General features: G+C 36.2%; 2 long non-coding RNA genes and 2 pseudogenes across 2 annotated transcripts; 2 read left to right on the top strand and 2 right to left on the bottom strand.

The window, feature by feature from the left end:
• Positions 1 to 1009: 1009 nt before the first annotated feature.
• Positions 1010 to 19439, bottom strand: LOC122646800. The gene is made up of 3 exons (XR_006330697.1): positions 19306 to 19439; positions 14464 to 14471; positions 1010 to 1022 (listed from the first exon to the last, which is right to left on the bottom strand). It is a non-coding gene; the product is annotated as an uncharacterized LOC122646800 (long non-coding RNA).
• LOC122646794 lies at positions 2508 to 8992 on the top strand (annotated as a pseudogene).
• LOC122646799 lies at positions 14466 to 15207 on the top strand. Its single transcript, XR_006330696.1, has 2 exons — positions 14466 to 14592; positions 14699 to 15207. It is a non-coding gene; the product is annotated as an uncharacterized LOC122646799 (long non-coding RNA).
• A 68-nt stretch (positions 19440 to 19507) lies between the features above and the next one.
• LOC122646796 lies at positions 19508 to 20044 on the bottom strand (annotated as a pseudogene).
• Positions 20045 to 21753: the final 1709 nt, after the last annotated feature.

Below are 21753 nucleotides of genomic sequence, written 5' to 3'. Positions count from 1 at the left end.
ATACCTATTTATTTCCCTTTCAGCACGATGAAATGCCAAAAATATGATGTTGAACCCGCGTCCATGAATGATCGATCGATTACCTTTTCCGTTGGTTTTAGAGGATACGGGACCCACCATTTTCCTATTTCACAGGGGATCGCTTTTAATTTCCCTTGGTTTTAGAGGATACGGGACCCACCAATTTTCCTATTTCACAGGAAGTCGGGAGTCATTTGGCAAAGTCAAACCGTTCGTAAACTAGAAATGCTCCCTCTGCATGCTCACCGATAACTCATCATCCAGGGTGCTTCCATGTTGAGTTTATCTTTAAACCTACCAGAAAAGGCCACGGTCCAAGTTCTCTCATGAAGCCTCGTCGTCATCAAGGTGCTCTCTCTCTCTCCCTCTCTCTCTCGCTCTCTAGAGAACCCATGTGGGATTTCTGTTTTCTTCAGGTTCTGTTGAGCAGGATAGAGACTTTGTAAGGTTGAAAAGCTAGGTGTAAGGTTTAAAACAAGGTTTGCGATCATCAATGAAACATGGCTGCTGCTTTTTTTTTTTTTTTTATTTGAAACATGGCAGCTGCTTGTCTTTAAAAAAGTTGAAATCATTTTGACAATTTTGGACCTACATCCTATAAACTTTAAGTGGTTTGTTCACAGTTATCCTCTCCAATTCGCTACCCGCTTCAATTCCTCACATAAGGGCAGAAATGACCACCCTATCACCTGCCTGAACACACCGCCCAAGATGGGGTAGGGTGGTCATTTTCGCTCCTATGTGAGGAATTGGAGGAAATTGGAGCAAACAGTGAATTGGAAGTGATAATTATTCGATTGGAAAAATTTTAGTCTATACTTGTTACCAGGGCTAGCTGAAAAACACACATGTCGTAGAATTCTAATAGTTGTCTTGCATAGTCCGAGTCATGACTCATAAATGACAGTAGTGTAAGTATAACTAGCGCTCAAGAATATTGTGACTATTGTATAGAATAAATGATTTTTTATTGGTCATATGAAATGGATTAAAATGAGTCACTTGACTGGGTGAATAACTCAACCAATGAGTAATGATCTCTATAGATAAAATGAAGTTGAGTGTGGTTAGTGCAATTTTTGTGTCCTTAATTAGGATTTTCCCACTCAAATTCAATGATCTTCAAGTTGCTATCAATGGTTTGGTAAGGTTCTTGTAGAGGCTATTGTATATCAATATTTTGCAGTTCTATTCACAGGTTAATTATGTTGCTAATGTTGTTTCTATGATTACATTATTTGGAACTTCATTTATGGATTTGTTATTTTGAAAGTTCAATTTTATTTTCTTTTTATTTCACTATAGAAATATATGCAATGCATCACTTGGTATTCTTATGATACAAAATTCTATACCTTGTATTTTGCTCCAATTTGTTGATTTCTAAAATATTTGTTGGGCTATTTCATCTCAAATTACTTAGTTTTTATTCTCTCTATTGATGTTCTTAATTGAAAATGGACTAAATCATATACATCTATGGCTACTTCCATTTTTTATATTTCTATAAAATTTTCCAACTCTCCAGCTTTTTATATTTTTTTTCCAATAGTTTTTTTTTGTTGGTTCATTAGCAGGTTCAACTATATCTAAGGGTGATGTTGAGACTCCAATATCGATCTAAGCCTTTCTGGGACAATTAAGGTGAAAATGGTTTGTATTTAGATGCTAGAGTTTCCACAACATTTTACAAATGGGCTTGCGTCGATTCAAAATGTGGTAAAGCTGATAGGATTGGCATTGGATCTATCTAAGTTAAACCACCAAATTATAAATAGAAGGAAAAAAAATTGCAAACATGGAAGTTTTTGAAGAATCAAAGAAGGGTATGAATATGTGGATATTTTCTTCGGAATCTTCTACAACCATTTTCCTGCATGGGTTTTCTGCTTCTTCACACCTCATTTTATTATTAGTGTTATTCATTTCCTGGGTTTGCAAGAAGCCCACAATGCCTACCCTTGAAAATTCAAAACCAATGTTGAAGAATACATACTTTCTATACTATTGGTCAGCCCTTGTATCTTGTATGGGTTTGTCTTTCTGTAATCTTTTTCTATGTGTATTAAACTACATCTCTGGGCATGGACATGGTTGGTCTGATCTAAAGTTTTTTTTCGAATTGGATTTTGCATTCAAAACTCTCACTTGGTTTGTAATCTCTGCTTACTTGCACATCCAGTTTTCTCATTCAAGTGAACACAGGTTCCCCATTCTACTAAGGATTTGGTGGGTCTTTTACTGCCTAATGTCTTCTACCTATCTTATGATACATTTTGGTTTGTATTCGAAGCATTTTTCCATACCATTCGTGATATGGGTCTCCGATGCTATCTCCACTATTGCTAGTTTGTTCTGTAGTTATGTTGGGTTATATGGTATGGAACGAGAAGATGAAAATCCCCATCTTTTGGAGCCTCTTTTGAAAAGCAGTTCTACACGAAGCAAGGATGATGATAAACAAGGATTAAGTGTCAGTGGAGATAGTAGTGTCACTCCTTATGCAAATGCCAATCTTTTTAGTACTTTTACTTTCTCTTGGATGGGCCCTTTGCTAGCACTCGGGTATAAAAAAGCACTAGACCTTGAAGATGTTCCTCAACTTTCCAATTGTGATAGCGCCAAGGTGGTCTTTGCTTGCTTCCAAAATAAACTTGAATCAGATAATAATGGTGGTCAGGTAAGCACAATCAAGCTGGTTAAAGCACTGATTCTGTCAACGTGGAAAGAAATTCTATTGACGACTCTATTCTCCATTGTATGCACATTGGCTTCGTATGTTGGACCTTATCTTATTGATGCTTTTGTTAAATATCTCAATAGCTCTCAACAACTAAAATATAAAGGCTATACTCTAGTGTTTACCTTCTTTCTTTCAAAGCTCATAAGGGGACTCTCAGAGAGGCATTTGTTCTTTCAATTGCGAAAGATGGCAATTAAGGTTCGTGCTGCATTGTTCTTGATAATCTATAAGAAGGCTCTCAAACTTTCAAGCCAATCAAAGCAGGGTCACACTAGCGGGGAGAACATTAATTTGATGAGTGTTGATGTTGAGAGGATTAGCGTTTTTAGTTGGTACTTGCACAATGTATGGAGAGTGCCTATTCAGTTAGTTCTAGCATTGTTGATCTTGTACAAGAGCTTTGGGCTCGCTTCACTTGGAGCTTTTATTGTCATAATGATCTTATCATTAGCAAATGGTCCTCTGGGAAAACTACAAGAGAAATATCAGGGAGAATTGATGAATTCAAAGGATCAACGAATGAAGGTGACATCTGAGGCTCTGAGGAATATGCGGATTCTCAAGCTCCAAGGCTGGGAGATAAAGTTCTTGGATAAAATAATTGAGCTTAGGAATGCTGAAACAAGATGGTTAAAAAAGTTACTTTATTCATCAACTATGATTTCCTTTGTCTACTTGTCTGGTCCCATGTTTGTATCCATGGCTACTTTTGGGTTTTGTATGCTAATAGGAATTCCACTAGAGTCAGGGAAGATTCTATCTGCACTTGCAACGTTTGAGATATTGCAAGTGCCCATTTGTGTTCTCCCAGATACAATCTCCATGGTAGTTCAAACTAAAGTTTCCCTTGACAGGATAGCCTCATTCCTCTGTCTTGATGATCTTCATCCGAATATAGTACAAAAGCTTCCAAGAGATGGTACTGAGATTGCGGTTGAGATTGTCAATGGGAATTTCTCTTGGGACCTTCATTCGCCTAATCTCACCTTAAAAAATCTTAATTTTCGAGTATGTCATGGTATGAGAGTAGCTGTTTGTGGTTCTGTTGGATCAGGCAAGTCAACCCTACTTTCATGCATATTGGGAGAAGTTCCGAAGATATCTGGAGTCGTTAAGTTGAATGGGACGAAGGCTTATGTTGCACAATCACCTTGGATACAAAATGGTAAGATAGTAGACAATATATTGTTTGGTAAGGGTATGAATAAGGAAAAGTATGACATGATCCTTGAAGCATGTTCATTGAAGAAGGACCTAGAATTGTGTGCATTTGGAGACCAAACTATCATAGGGGACAGAGGGATCAACCTAAGTGGTGGGCAGAAACAAAGAATCCAGATTGCGCGTGCTTTGTACCATGATGCAGATATTTATCTGTTCGATGATCCCTTTAGTGCTGTGGATGCTCATACAGGAACTCATCTATTTAAGGTAGTCATAAATTAGTTTTGAAGCTATACATCTCATTACTTACATCATAATTTTGTTCACCAAAAATTGAGTTTGATCTAAAAATTAATCTAAGAAAATGAAACCATAGTTGTCTAAACAAACAAGATATACAAAAACATGATATTGAGTGATACAAGTTTTTGCATAAAACTATGGTTTGATGTTACTCATTATTTGAAAAAAAAAATTATATTAGAACATATAACTATTTGGTACTTTTAAGTAACCAAGAATCTTTCTTGAGTGTCTAAATGTGAACATCTAAACTTTTTGGTGACAGGAGTGTTTGCTGGGAATTTTGAGTTCAAAAACTGTAATTTATGTTACTCATCAAATAGAGTTTTTACATTCTGCTGATCTTATCCTGGTGAGAATGTGTTATCATTCTTTTTAGACTTCAAGTCCCCCAACCTGGTTTGAGAGATTATTTACCTTTTCTTGTTTGACAGGTTATGAGAAATGGCAGGATTACTCAAGCAGGAAAGTATGACGAAATTCTTAATTCAGGAACTGACTTTATAGAGTTAGTGGGTGCACATAAAAAGCTTTAGTAGACTTAATTTCTACCGAACATGGGCCTTCTTTGGATAATTTATCTAATGGTGAAAAAGATGGTAATATATGTAGCGAGGAGTATGCTCATGATGATGAAAAAAAGGATCCCAAAAACTACAAAACAGAAAAACCAGTTGAACCAGAAGGGCAACTTGTCCAGAAAGAAAAGAGAGAAAAGGGCGGAGTTAGCCTTTCAGTCTATTGGAAGTATCTTACTACAACACATAAAGGGGCTTTTGTGCCATTGATATTACTGACACAAATGCTTTTTCAACTTCTCTTAATAGTCAGTAGCTATTGGATGGTGTTGGGTACTCCTGTTTTAGCGGATACGGGACCTCGTGTTAGGAGATTTACTCTCATGTATGTTTATGTTGCTTTGACCCCTGGAAGCTCTCTTTGTGTACTTATAAGGTCCATGCTCATTGTAACTGTTGGATACAAGACAGCCACTGTGTTCTTCAACAAAATGCATTTGTGCATTTTCCACGCTCCCCAATCATTTTTTGATTCTACTCCGAGTGGAAGGATTCTAAATCGGGTTCGTAAATATGTTTATTTACTCTTGGGGATCCAAACAATCTTGTTTGATCACCATAAAATTTAATATAATTATAAATTTTAAATAAACTCTATTTTTGTTTATAGGCTTCCATGGATCAAAATGTAGTTGATACCTCTATTCCACTTCAAATGGAAGAACTTCTTGTGTCAAGCATAGGATTCCTGGGAACTGCTGCAGTAATGTTACAAGTTGCATGGAAAATGTTAATAGTTTTTATTCCAATGACTCTGACATGCATCTGGTACCAGGTAATTCTATTGTCACTTCTACTTAATTCTCATGATTGAAATTTCACTCAACCATATTTTTCTTATGGTTAACTGGCCATAATAAAAGTTGCATGGTTCTAACTTTGTTTGATCAGTGAATTCAAAATTTTCTTTGTTTACACAAAAATTTAGTAATGGATGTATATATACTTGGGTGTGGAAGTTGTAATTTAAACCCTAATATTCTTCTTGAATGTATAAATAATATATACAAGAAATATATTTCTTTCCTCACTTTTTAACTTCCCTTCTTTTTCCCATCTTTTCTTCACAATCACCTTTCTTTCTTCAATGAAGTGTGTGTGCTACAATTTATGGTAAGCATGCAAAATCATTGCACTTAGGCTAAGAAAGGTACTTAAGTTGCTCTAGACTGCATTTTTTTATGCTAAATTGCATATTCATGTGCTTTTGATGATTATAAATAAAATCATATTGTCAAACCCATCATAAGAAAACTTAGATTTGAAAAAAAAATATGGATTGGCAAATGTGGTTATTAATTGAATTTAAAAGTTGATAAAACATGATTAACTTTTAGTAAAAAAAATTAATAGATACCACACAATTACGTCCATGTTTGGTAAACTTTTTATTAAGAATTTGGGGATAGAAATTTCAAGATAGTCAACATACAAGTAACATATATAATTTTATCAACATTTAATAATAGATAGTACCATTCAGCGGAGAATGAAATATTTTACAAAAGTTTCATTAATGGCAATGGTGTCACTTATCAACCATCTAAATATACACAGCTCACATTATGAAACTTCTCATAAAAAAAACCCATAACATTTTCTCACTAACTATACATTCATTTCACATTTTTTTATATTGTATCTAATTTCGTTTTTTGTGAACCTCATCTTATAGAAATACTACATATGTGCATCACGAGAACTAGCACGGTTGGGCGGAGTATGCCATGCTCCAATTATACAACACTATGCTGAATCTAGTTTAGGTTCATCCACAATTAGGTGTTTTGATCAAGAAGAGAGGTTTATGGACACAAACCTCAAGCTGGTGGATGGGTATTCCCGACCCAAATTTCATTTCTCAGGTGCGATGGAGTGGTTATGCTTCCGTATGGATATGTTGGCATCCATCACATATGCCGTCTCTTTGATTTTCTTGATCTCAATGCCGAAGGGATTACTCAGTCCTGGTAAAATTTTAAATTTGAGATTTTATAAATTCATCCTTTAGAGAAAACAATGACTACTTCCTCATATTAAAGCATAATTTTGAATTTGATTTGTTTTCTTTTCTTTCTTGAAGGTGTTGCGGGTTTAGCAGTCACATATGGGCTTGGTTTCAGTATGTATGGGGTTTTATGGGATATTAGAACACTTGAGAATAAAATCATATCTATTGAGAGAATACTGCAGTATTCATGCATCCCTAGTGAACCCCCTTTGTTGGTAGAAGAACATAGGCCAGGTCATGAATGGCCATCACAAGGAAAAGTTGATATTGTTGATCTCCAAGTAATGCCAAATCAGATTCCTTTAAGTCTTTATATCCTTTCTTATTTTCTAATTTTTTTTTTTTTATGGATTATGTCCTCTAAAGCCTAATGTTGTTGAACAATTTTTCTAGCTCTTATGGAATTTTCTAATCTTCATGATTCAACTATTTAATATGTATCTAGGTTCGATATGCCCCACAGTTTCCTCTTGTCTTGCGAGGTCTCACATGCACTTTCCATGGAGGGATGAAAATTGGCATTGTGGGGAGAACGGGAAGTGGTAAATCAACTCTCATACATGCTCTCTTTCGTATGATAGAACCTGCAGCTGGTCAGATTTGGATAGATGGCATTAATATCTCCCAAATTGGTCTTCATGATTTGCGGTCAAAATTAAGCATCATTCCACAAGACCCTACAATGTTTGAGGGTACTTTAAGAAGCAATCTTGACCCGCTTAAAGAATACACTGACGAACAAATCTGGGAGGTGGGAATCTTTTTTTTCATCTGATGAATAATATTTAATGAGTGACAAAGATATGATGGAAATATATTCAATTTATTAATGAGTCACATACACACACAAAAAAATACATCATAATTGATTGGTTGGGAGATGTATCTCTATAAACTCCTTTCTTGTGGTTCCCCTCCCCCCCCCCCCCCTCCCTGTTTTTTTTGCAATTTTTGAAATCCTTTCAACTAAGATATTGAAGTCATTTCATTAGATTCATTGGATCATCTTTGGGATTTGAGAAGTGCACTACTTTTACTTTGTTGTTTTCCATTTTCACTTGGCACCCTTTCCTTATTCATTTCATCTTTTGTTTAGCTCACCTTTAACGACCTCTTCTGTAATCTTGAATAATCAAGTAAGGTGGTAAGTTGACATGGATTTTTTTTTGTTTTAGGCTTTAGATAGATGCCAACTTGGTGATGTAATTAGAAAGAAAGAAGGGAAGCTTGATTCTGCAGGTTGGTTTTTTTTCATATTTTTATTCTATACCAGAGTTACTCAACATTGATTTATCCTTGCTCTAGTACATCATTGTACGATATATTTAACTTTTAGTGTACAACCTAACCCCCCCCCCCCCCCCAGCTCCCAATCCCTATCTTGTAAGAAGTAGGGGAAGAAAAGTTGATGAAAAATAAGATCATGGATAGCTAACCCATTTTCACATGGTGGTTATTACAGTGACTGAGAATGGAGAGAATTGGAGTATGGGTCAAAGGCAGCTAGTCTGTTTAGGTCGGGTATTACTTAAGAGGAGCAAAGTGGTTGTACTTGATGAAGCTACTGCATCAGTGGATACTGCAACTGACTATCTAATTCAGCAAACACTTCTTCAACATTTTTCAGAGTCTACTGTCATCACAATCGCACATAGGATAACATCAATTCTTGATATCGATATGGTCATGCTTCTCGATAATGGTTAGTAGCTAGTAAATAATACATCACAATCAAAGAAATTCTGTTGAATACGATGATACAACTTCTCATCCTTTTCTAGTGTTTGCCTACTCAGATTGACATGTTTTCTTGTCTTAAGCAGGCCTTGTACTAGAATATGATTCCCCAGCCAATTTGCTAGAGAACAAGTCGTCGTCATTTGCAAAGCTTGTAAAGGAGTATACTCGAAGATGTGGTTCCTAATATATAAAAGGATAAATAAGTGAGTTTTGAATGTTCAAAGTTGGTTGCATTAGACTAAGGTGCATTTGCTATTTTGAGTATGACAAAATTTTGTAAGGAGATCGAGGTTGCCTATAATCATTTGAGTTGGCATTGACATTCAGTTGAAGTACTGAGGATAGAAAAGAATATGAGAGTGCGGAGAGGTAATATTTTTCTTCATGCATGTCTATAAACTTTGGGAGAAGTTTTGTTAATCCATCGGTATTTTTATAATACCACAAGTATCTACCAGATGGCACATTGTATAGAGTTGCAATTTTGTGGATAAGTAAAGCCCAAGGTCCCCTGCTCACATGTCAAGTTTTAGCCAAAATGAATTGTCCAAGTGACATAATATTTTTTTTAAAACTTGGTGAAAATTTGTAATTTTTAAAAAAGAAATGGATTGTTGAAAAGTGAATCGGCCCATACATAGGGGTATATGCTTCAATCTGAATCTAAAATTTAACAAACGAGACCAACTGTAGATTGTTTTCTAATTATTAATACGGTAAAATTTCTACATCACTCTTCCATGTGGCAAAACTTATTGCATCTTTAGAAATGCTCTTTAGAGTCTGCTAGCTAAAAAAACTTTTGCCATAAAGCTTATAAAAAAAAAATTGGCTTGTTGCTATATTAAGCGTATATTAATTATCCACTGCCAAAATTTCCTTAAATAACAATTGTGTTATTTTTCTACGCCTAAATTGTTCTTACCAGTTCTTGATATTATTAAATTTTGTTTCCTTTCCTCTAAAAAATTCTTTCCATGATCATGCATTTTGACCCGAAAATCTTAAATTGGGTTTCTCGAGCGGCAATTTGAATTGTTCCTAGAGCCATCCACATGGGTGGTGTTTTTTTACCTAAAAAATGTATGGCTTAGGTTCTTCACAAAAAAATTATTTTCTTAATTAATCAAAACTTCAGGCCATCAACTTTTTCATTGATGAGTCTTTGTTTTTCAAAAAAATTCTAACATCCTGATTTCTGTGAGTTTGGAATCTCTAAGGTATTAAGTTGGGATCTATTTAACCTTTTAAAAGGGGAAGGTCTGGGTCCCCTTCACACACTTTTCTTAGTCACTCTTTCTTCTTTTTGTTTGCAATTACCTTTTTAAAAGGGAAATACTTGTTTAAATTCACAACATTTTGGATTGTGCATGTCATATACCATTGTTTTAGTGGGTATAATTGTAAATTTGAAATTTTGTAATTTTTTTGGTATTAGATATCTTAGCAACAATTTTGGATCATAAATGTCATTTCTTTTTTTTTTTTGGGTAAATTACACATCACCCCTTGGTTTTCAAACGAAACTCAGATCACCCCCTGATTTTTGAAAAAACTCAAATCACCCCTGGTTTAGACCCCAATATGACAAATTAGACCCTACTATTAGTTTTATACTCTTATGTTGTTAAGTGATGATGTCAGGCTGTTAAATAAATTTAAATCCTTAAACTATCCTTGACCAATGTTGAAGATGAAGGAAGGGTAGTATTGTGAATTTAATTATAATGTTTTAGTACAAGGGTAAAATAGTCCTTTCACACCAATAACTAACAGTAGATTAACACCGTTCCTATAGAGGAAGTGATTTGAGGTTTTTCAAAAATCAGGGGGTGATCTGAGTTTCTTTTGAAAACCAGGGGGTGACATGTAATTTATCCTCTTTTTTTTTTGGGTATTGTAAATGTCATTTCTTGGGTGCAATGGTGCATAGGGGATTTCGTAGTAAAATGTGAATGTTGTTAATTGGAGTCAATCACAGAGTTGAAATGCCTTAACTTAAATAAGAATTAGAAATGTTAAAGTGATACATCAAATTGTTTAACAGTGTTACAACTATCATCACATAAAATGACTTTGAATCAAGTATTCAGTCCCCGCGAGTGTCACATAGTCTTCCCATGACATAGTGTTGCTGGAAAAGGACAAAACCATAACCAGACCTTACATACCAATATAGTGAGGCCTACCAATCACAAAAATTTAGGTCTCACGTGATTGAAGTATCATACAAAAATTTAATCCAAAATATATATATATATATATATATATATATATATATATATATATATATATATATATATATATATATATATATATATATATATATATCATGCATACAAAACAAATGTAAGTCCAATGGATTTACACCCAATTGCCCTTAATGAAATGGACAGTTTTCCTCCACCATCCTTGGGTTCACAAACCCCTCGGGTTTTTGTATATTCCAAAATACCCTCCCAATTCCTATTCCCACCCTCTCCCACCTCTTGGTGAATGGGATCCCATTTACCGTGGGTGGAGGGAAACTCAATCCTAATAAAATTAATATTTTTTATGGGTAAGGGCCAAATTGATAGGCAGGCAAGGGCTCAAGGTAACCCTACTTAAATATCAAGTTTAGTGTCTATTGGAGTTGATCATATGGCAAAATAAAGCTTTAAAATATAATTTAAGAGTACAAAATCAGGGACCAAATCGATTCGTACATGGCTCAATTGATAGCGGCTCGGAATCGAGAAGAAGCAGCAAATATTTCTTAAAACGAGTTTTGGAGTTTTTCATTCAATAAACTTGGAGATCTTGCTACCAAAAGGTAAGTATCTTCAAATTGTTGTAGTATAGTATGTGGGTTTTTCAGTAAACACCCCAGCATGTAAATATTCATTTTTTCTCACACGGGTGGAAAATATTCACCCAGAGCCCCATTGCAACCGCAATATTGTTCTTGAAGGAATAAAACCTTAGGGCAAAAAAAAACATGGAATAGAAGTTCTGGGTAGTTTAGTAAAAAGGGGGTCGCCCTAAACGAGTCCGGCCGGCCGTACCTATCGAAGTTCTGTTCGTACGATTCGAACAGTTCCATTGGGTCGATATCAAAAGCGTAAGCACCCCTACTTTATCTTGCTTACGTTTTGCAGATGATCTTTTCATGGTATGCCATGGCCGACATAAAAAAAAAAAAAGATAATACAATCAAGCATTATGTTCACGAGTGATTTGGATTGATTGAAAATGAATATCAAACATGAAACCAGTGTTTTTTTTTTTTTTTGGTAAGTAAACATGAAACCAATGTAATTCAAAAGAAGATTGTAGAAATCAATAAGAATCAGGATTGGTCTCGGCGGTTCGGATTCGGATCCGGCAATTCACCAGATCTGATTTCAATTCGTCAAATCCTAATTTAAATATTTAGAAAGTCAAACTTTTGTGAAAAATATTTAAAACAAATTGATGGCTAAAAATATTAGAGGGTGTAAGATTTAGGCCGACTAAATCCCCCTGGGCTTGTACATGACTCCCACGCCATGTACGAATCGGGAGCTTCTGGACCGTAGTGAGCCTCAGGTGGATGGCCCCAAGAAATTATGCAGCGGCGAAAGTTTGATCACGAGACCTCACTTCCTGAGGTAGAGACTCATGTCCCCTCGAAGCCAGCTGCGCTAACCCCTTGAGGTTATGGCTCTGAAATTTGATAAGCCACATATCCAAAATTTACTCCATTATGCAATTGTTAGAATTACCACATCAAAGCTCCATCTGGCAAAAACTAGTTGAGCTGCATAGAATTCTTTTTGACAATAAAGCAAATTGATTTTTAGTCGAGTCTGACTTTTCCTTGTGATTTATTATTACTTTGAAAATTGTTTGTGTGAGGTTAATTAAATAAAAGGGTAAATTACACGTCACCCTTTGGTTTTCAAACGAAACTCAAATCATCCCTTGGTTTTGGAAAATATTCATCCGTCCACCCTTATAGTAACGGTGTTAGTCTGATGTTAGTTATTGGTGTGAAATGACTATTTTATCCTTGTATTAAAATATTAGAATTAAATTTACAATATTACCCTTCAAAATCTATGATTGGATGTTAAGGGTAGTTTAGGGATTGAATATTTAACTAGCTGACATCATCACTTAACAGCATAAAACTAACGGTAGGGACTAATTTGTCATATTGGGGTCTAATACAGGGGGTGATTTGAGTTTCGTTTGAAAACTAAGGGGTGACGTGTAATTTACCCTAAATAAAAACAAACAACCAATCCCTTCATCGTGGCGGAGTCAGATGCGCACGATATATCGGGAGGGCATTTCAAGGAATATACTAAAACTTAATAGAGGTTTGTGAACCCTATAATGGTGGCTGAATTTTTTTTTTTTTTTGTTTTGGTCCTCCTACCTATCTATCCAATGAGATTTTAGCTACCAACTACAAGAATATCTATCACTACCGGGCAAGGGGGAGGGGAATCTACAACAACCAAGAGGGGCCATTTTTTGCCCAAATGGTGGCTGAATAGGGGGGAGATGTATCTAATGCCTTAACCATAGCCACCTTAAATTACCTCCTTTACTCCCCACAAGCTTTACATACCAAAATTACCCCTTGAACTCGGCAGGCACAAAATCGTTGTCCCTTCTGATTTTTGTATCATCAGGCATCGACTTTGAAGCACTTCATGGACATTTCACCAAAGGGAATCTAATTTGCTCACAACTTATATATTGCAGCTTGTTGAACCATGACCAAAGGGAATCAATTGTGTAGAAATATTGATTATTTAAAACGATGTAGAAAAAAATGAAAATCGCAAACAACCAATCACACAATAAACACCAGGATTTACGTGGTTTGACAAGATTGCCTACGTCCACAGTGAAACGGAATCTGCTTCACTATCAATGGAGAAAAAGGTTACATCCATTTGTCCTTACACTTCTCACAGATTGAATTCAGATAAAGATCTCTCACTACAAATTTATAGTAAAATTATATAAAAGTAATTTACCAAAATACCCATACAACCATAAAAAATTTCCTTGAGTTACCGCGGGTGCCCCCAAATCCGCATGGATCCACCAGTAACAAAGATAACGCAAAAGATGAGCCAAATTCCTCCAGGTCTTCGACCCTTTGGTTTTCTCTCCAATTATTTGAATGGAAAGGTAACAAAATTCTTTAGTGACCTTTTTTCGATTTTGGACCAGGATCCTCTGTAGTACCGGCGGGGCGACAATGCACATCTGACGGCACAGCAGAGGCCAAGTGGCACACATGGCACACATGGCCTCTGTTGTGCCATCAGATGTGCACTGCCTCCCCGCCGGTATTGCAGAGGATTTTAATACCTATCATCATGTTAGATGCTGACAACATCCGGGGTTTGGCTCATGTACTCATGTATCCCATTAATGGTCAAGTTCTCAAAGCTTTTCTTAGACTGCAACAATTAAGAATTACAGTTTACCCCAAAAGAATTAAGAATTACACATTAAAGGGTTATTTTGGTATTTTAAAATTTGAGTGTCAAAAGGCTGTTCGAAGTTTTTCTAAACCTTTAATAGTAGTCATAGAAGAGAAGTTTTTCACTTTTTCATATGGTAATATAGGAAAGTGGAAAAGATCTCTACTTGGTGGTGTTTTGTATGCCCTCTCACAGGATAGCATGAGATGACGTCTTTGTCCCTGAGTAAATACCCAGCCATGCTTACCCTTGGCCCAAACGCTTGTGTAGAGACTGTACGATCAAGTAGAGATCTCTTGCCCAATGAAAAATTACAGAATACATTTAGCCATATAAGAAGGTACTAACAAAAACTTCCCTTTTTTTTATATTGGTATTTTAAAATTTTCCCTCTATATAAAATCAAATACAACCCCCCCCCCTCCATGCAACAAACCCAACTCATTCTCATTCCCATAAAGGCACATACCCAACTCTGCAACTCATTCAGTTCTTTGTTTCAGTTCCACTATGACACATTCCATTTTTTTGCTTGGATTTCTTATAATAGCATATTTTAGAGTAAGAAAAATGATGGTTTTCCATTATCCATTCATTCCAATGTGGTTGTTTATTCCTATTTTATCTTTCTTATTTTGGTTGTTAATTTTTCCCCATGAAATTGCAGGGTTTCCAAGCTAAAAATGCCTTCTCACAATATTGGGAAGAGCATATTAGTCTTTCACACCCTCCAAATTGGTTAGTTGCAAAGGCTTCTCCATTAAACCTCCATCAGGCAGCCTTTTTTATGAAACTCATGGAGGAAAATGAATTGGCTTTCCACTTGCCTTCATTCTGTAAATAGGCCAATGTTGCTTGTTCTACAAATTCTTTAGTGAAGAAGACAATGGACGATACAACCCTGCCACCAATTGCCCAGTGGAATGCAATCAAAGTTGTTTATGAAGATCTTCCAAATGAAACACCCTTGTCAGCTGCCAGCCAAGCGGAATTGCCATTTTTTCGCGAGTCAATGGTGAAAGAGGGAGGTTTCATGTCTATCCCTGATCTAAGGGACCTAATGTCATATAAATCATTCTTACCGCGATCTTTGGCATCAGAAATCCCATTTTCCTTTGCAAAGATTAAGGAATTGAAGAAAATGTTTGGTGTAGTGGATGAATCAAACATGGATGATTATATTCAAGACACCCTCAAGATATGTGAGAAAAGTCCCATTCGAGATGAACAAAGCACTTGTGTGACTTCCGCTGAAGATCTCATCGATTTTATTGTCGAAAAATTAGGGCATCATGTATGTGTATGGAGTACTGAGAGCATTGAAGGATCTTATGAGAATGTCACAATTGGAACTGTGAAACTCATATATGGAAATTTCTCTGAACCACCAGCATTATGTCATAGCCAGCCTTTCCCATTTCAAGTCTATTATTGCCATATTTTACCGAAAGTAAAAGTCTATGTAGTTGAAATACAAGCTAGGAAGAAAGTGAATCATGTGATCATGACATGCCATTATGACACTTCGACTTGGAATCCAAACCATATTGCTTTTAAGCTATTGGGTTTTGGCCCAGGCCTAATAGAAGTTTGTCATTGGATAAATGAGAATGGATTGGTTTGGACAAAGACTCTAACTTGAGCAATATTGAAGATCAGATCATCTTCAAGTTCTCTTGTATGCATTATATGTTACTGGTTTTGTTATTTGAAAGACAAATAATGACCTATTTTGGCTTGCTTATTATGTATTTCAAGTTTCCATATAGTTTTTTCTTCATCTGTGTAGCATAATAGATGACAACCTAAAATCAAAAGAAAACACGGACCAATCCTGTTGCACACCTACTACACATGACCATTTCAGTACGAAAGGAAGCTGATGTTATGGATCAAAATTATATACTATTGCAGAGCAACCATTACATACACACCAATCAACTTAGTTGCGTGATTATAATTGCAGAAAGATCGATCGGCATGAAGAATCAGTCTACGATCATATGGGAATGCTATGGGTTTGGATTCATTCGGTAGTTATGTCTTGATGTATATAGATTCATTATTGTCTTTGAATAGGGCTGATTGAAGAAAAGAGGTTGATGTAGGTGACCGCATATAGTTGGTTTAAGGTTGAGTTGAGTTGTTTCTTTTAAGTTGTACGTAGAGTCACTTCATGTAGATTTATTTTTTTGTTGGCTCCATTAAGCCCCATTTAGTTAGAATGGAAATAAACACTAACAACAACAACAACAACACAGTCTTATTCCAATTAAATGGGGTCGACTACATGGATCTTTGCCCTCTAATCAATTCTATTCGAGGTCATTGATACAAGGTCTAAGCTATGCATGTCTTTCTTCACTACTTCTCCTAAGGTATTTTAGGTCTGCCCCTAGTTCTTTTAGTTCTTTTAATCTGAATCAAATCACTACTCCTTACTATAGCATCCGAAGGCCTATATTAAATATGGTCATACCACTTTAAATGACTTTCTCGTAACCTATCTCGTGGAAAGCAAATTTTAGTTTCTGTATTTAATACTTTTTGAGTTTACCATTTAATTGTTCTTGGATCACATCAAACCAAACGAGGGCTTAATGAAATTATCTTTTAAGAATTTTAATAAGAAAAAGCACTTCCAGTTGAATTTGACACCAAAAAGGAATTGAAAATTCATCAATAGGCATTCACATTTGGCAACATTGGAAAAGCAGAGTGATGGGTAATATGGTAATTTAGACAATGTACTCTTAGAATAGCAAATGGTGGTTGTTGCTTGCCATACATTTTACATATAATTAGTAAGTTTGAGAAAAGCAAAGGTTGGGTCAGGGAAATGTTTGGGGTGTTTGAGTCGACTATGATACCATCTTCATTATGAGCCAACAGGATAAGGTTCAGAGCAAGGCAATATGGAAAATGAATATGAGTGGTTATAGTCAGAATTGTATTATCAAATCTGGTCTAGAAAACAACTCTTCAGGAGTCAGTGTCTTCCGGACTGACGTATGCACTTTTTGTTCGATTACGCGTGTTTCGAAGGTGAAATAATCTGCCGAAAAATCAGGAATACTTTGTAGATTAAAACTGAGATCAGGCTTCACCAATAATACCTCTAACTTAACATCTTGTGGGCACTAGGGAGTACTAAAGCCCATACTCTTGTGCTGGATCAGGCACCAAACCTCTAAATGGGCCAATTTGGGCCCACCTAACCCAACCTGCTGTTTATTCCCATAAACGCACAAATCGAAAAAAACAAGATTCAATTATATGGTTTTGATTTCATTGAAATCGATTGGTTTTCTCTTGTTTATGCCTATTTCAAGCAAATTCAATCAATTTCAATGAATTGGTTCTTTTTGAACCGAGGTCGATGGTTCCAATCAACTTGGTTTAACTGACCAGTTTGAGAACTGGTGTTTGAAACTACTCAAACTTTTGCCGAGTGAGAAAAGGAGCAGATGGGTGATGGTTCACCAAATTTGACTATTGGCAAATCCCAAAAAAAAAACCATTTATCGAACAGTCATAGCGACCAAACCAAGCTATCCACATGACAAAATAGATGTGAAGAAGAAAAAAAATCTCATAAGGGAAAATAAACTTGGGGAAAAAGAATGTTACCTAGTCGTTTGACTTTGCACCTAAACACGGATGCGCATAGAAGCATGTGAAAGTACCACCTTACCCCCCCCCCCCTTCCCTTGGAAACGGCATATGTTCATGGCTTTGCGTGTGCTCTCAGTGGCCCATGTGTTGGTGCAAGCGCTACAGACCCAGATAATGATCTCTTGCCCATAAATGTAATGTCAACAACCATCAAACTTCATTATGGCCTGTCTTAATATGTTTTTTTTTTTTTTTTTAATCAATTTCTTGCATTCCAAACATAGCCTAAGAGTAGGAGTTGTTAGAAGATTCAGACAGATATACATCATTGAAAAGATAAAATAAAAACAAGAATCAATGTGAATTGTTCAGAACATGTGCACAGTAAGAGTACATTGAATTCACTCATAACTTTAGTAAGGTTGGTGTGGATTCGTGTTTTGGGTACTAAAGACAAAGAAAGTGAAGTTCAAGTGATAAATATTTGTATTGTATAGCATAAGGAATACATATATCCACGCTATGCTCATGCTCTTAAAGTGCTAAACTGACAAGATTCCCCATGTTGGAGAGGGATTGAGCTTCTCCCCAGGGAGCCCAACATGTTCAGAGGGTATCCAGTTGTTGGGCTGTGCCGCACACATCTTTAGGTATGCATCGAGATGTGTGCGGAACAGCCCAACCCTTAGATGCCCCCTGGGCGTGCCCTGGGCGCTGAACTCCCTGGAGAGGAGCCGGATCCATTGGAGAGCTGTCTATGATTTTAGTTTTATAGGAAATGGGGATAGAGTTCCCTACACTGCCCAGCTGCAGTTTTGGATCAGTCACATTAGTGCCAATAATCAAACCTTAAGTTGGTTGGTTGCCTCTTTATTTAAGGGAAGGAGTTTTCTGTCAAGGAGTGTGGCCTACATCAACACTCCCATGTGTCTACCTCTCTCCTCCTTAAAACAAAGGGATAGAGCTGTCTTTTCGTATGGGGGAGGAGAGAGATAGACTTTAGTGCGGGCGTAGGCTACATTCCCTGACACAATTTTTTTTCTTCTTTTTTTAATTATTGAAAAGTAGACAAAAATTTGAATCTAAATTGCAAGATAGAGATAGGAGAAAAACTGCAACATATATATATATATATATATATATATATATATATATATATATATATATATATATATATATATATATATATATATATATGATAATTTACACATACCACCTCGGAGGTTTGATGAAAGGATAGTTTTGCCCCCTAGTTTTGGATAATTCTGCATACCCCCTGAGGTTTACAAACGTTAACAATTACACTCATTCTGTTAGTTTATTAGTAACAACGTTAAAAATATGACATGAACCGACAAAATTGCCCTTGCAAAAAAACAAAAAAACCAAACAACAAAAAACCTGCAAATCATCTTCTTATCTCCATGAATCACAACTTATAATTTTCCAATTCTTCTAATCTCCAAACAAGTCAAAACACTAGATTTGAAAGTAGTTCAAAAGGAGGGGAAAATCCAATTTAACGTTGCAGTTTTTTTTTCTTGCAAAATTGTTGGAATCCAGGCCCAACTTCAAGAACCCAATTTTGTGTAAGAACTCTCGTGACTCTACAGGGATAAACGCTGGAGAAACGAACAGAAATAAAAACCTTGGTGGAACGAAGCTGTACACGAGAGATTAAATAGATAAAAACCCACCAAGACGTTCAGATTCCACCGCGTAGGAAAAGCAATCTGAGGGAAACCCAGATGGATGCAAAGATCCAAAAATGATTTGATGGAACAAAAGAAGGGTTTGAGAAGAAGAGGTTGAAAAATTCAATTTAGGGTTTGAACACACCATTAACGAGAGAGGGTCAAAGCAAGAAACTAAGATGACAAATTGGGGAAATTGCACCATAAACTAATTAGAGTTCTTATTGGACTACAGAATAAGATAAAAACCAACATAACTAGCCACAGTCAAAGTTTAAAATCACCTTACTTGAGGAAGCTAGGGGAATATCCGAACAGATTTTACTGTTTCAAAAATATCAACTTATGACTTCCCATTAATGGTGTTCCTTCACCTCGAAAAGGCCATCTGAACCCCATGGAAACTCCTTGTTACGGATGTGCAAATATGGGTATGCAGGAGGCTCTTCAGTGTGGGGATGACCCTTCGATAAATTGACAATAGCTAAAATTGTGCACGATACTGTGCCAGCATATGTTTTCTTTTCCCATTTTGCTGCTTCATGAGCATCATCATGCTAAGCAGAGGAAGCAAATCCCCTCTTAGAAGGAGCTATTCTCGCGCCTCTGCGAAGTGATGCTTGAAATCCAGATCGCATCATCGCCATCGCCATTGTTGTCTGTTCTAGTCCTTCTCCAAACGATCGACTAATCCTCCGATTGCAGGTATGTGTTCCACACCTGTAGGTACGTGTATGTGTTCCATACCTGCAGCTGGATTTGGGAAAGATGAGTTGCAGGGTTTTGTTTTTTTTTTTGGGGTGGGGGGGGTGGGGGGCAAGGGCAATTTTGTCAGTTCATGTCATATTTTTAACGTTGTTACTTGTTAGTCATAAACTGACGGAATGGATTCGTAGAATTATCCAAAACTGGAGGGGGTAAAACTATACTTTCGTCAAACCTCAGAGGTGGTATGTGTAAATTACCCACATATCACTACCATTATATATCTATTGTTTCCAATTGCATCCGCTAAAGCTAAAACCAAAACGAAAAACAATCAAGAACCCCTTTATATAAAATCTGTACCTATCATCCTCACTAACCAACAAAACCAAGAAAAGAACCTCATATGGTTGCATAAGTATTGTATTCAAACTGGACTTCCATCCTTTAATTATTAATTTTGTTTCTCGAAACAGTCTCTTGCAACAGCTGTGAAAAGGGATAAGGTTGCGTACAACATGATCCCCCCAGACCCCAAAATGACGGGAACCTCGTGCATTGAATACGTTCTTTGTTTTGTTTTTTAATCTAAAAATATAATTTTCTCCCAAAACACACAGCTTAATTTAATGTCATAGCTTCTTAGTCAAACATTAATATACCAGGCTAATCCATGTTGAGAACACAACTGGTGTTAATCAACATCTAGCACCAACTCATCGTTTTTATTTCCCCATTTTTGGCTAATATATTTATAGCAAAGATTAGGTTACACGCATGGACCTAGCTAGGGGTGTGTGTATCTTTGTTGGGCGTTTGTTGCATCTATTTCTTTGTCATGTTGTGTTGTTTTTTAGGGTTAAAAAAAGTCATTATGTCATAACTCTTGAATCTTCACATGAGAACTCAAATAGCTTGGGGTGTCAATTGGTCGGTTTGAATTGGTTTTACCTCTAAAAGTAGATGAAATACTTATGATAAGGGAAGACCCAATACAATATAAGTATTAAGATTAGTGATTTGATTATGACATTAATTAAACACGTCACCGAGCTAAAGAATTAATTACCAATGGATGGATGGATTTAAATTGGCCACATCATCCATCCACGTGCTACAAAGAAGAGAGGAGACATATATTTATTAATAAATTACAAAGGCTCTTTCCTATGGGCTTCCTTCATAAATTATTATGATTCTTTATTAAAAATGTTGGAGTTTCAAAAAGACAACAAAAACATTTCGTAAATCTCCTTTTAAGCAAAAGTCAAAACTTTAATTCAACTCAACTAAGCTTTATCCCAAAAAGTCGGTTAATCTTTTGGGATTGATGTGTGGTTTGTGTGATTACATTTTCATAAAATAAAAAAAAGGGTGTGTGGCTGGATCGTTATCCTCTGTTGTTCGTTGCCCGAACAACACCTGCTGTCCCCTCAAACGAGGTTAAGTCGTCATTTTGCCCTCCATGTGGAGGGACAACACTGTGCTGTTCGGGCAACGAACAGCAGAAGATAAAACTTCATGTGTGGCTTTAATCCCACATCGGGTGTATGAGTATGATGTATATTGTGTATATCTATCATTCCACAATCCTAAAAAAGTCGATTAACCTTTTGGGATTGGTATGTGGTTTGTGTGATTACACTTTCATTAACCCAAAAAAAAAACTAAGCCTTATCCCAACTCTTAATAAAATATGTCAGCCATG

This window comes from Telopea speciosissima, chromosome 11 (assembly GCF_018873765.1).
Source record: "Telopea speciosissima isolate NSW1024214 ecotype Mountain lineage chromosome 11, Tspe_v1, whole genome shotgun sequence".
NCBI lineage: Eukaryota > Viridiplantae > Streptophyta > Magnoliopsida > Proteales > Proteaceae > Telopea > Telopea speciosissima.
This window is presented reverse-complemented; position numbering and strand designations above follow the sequence as displayed.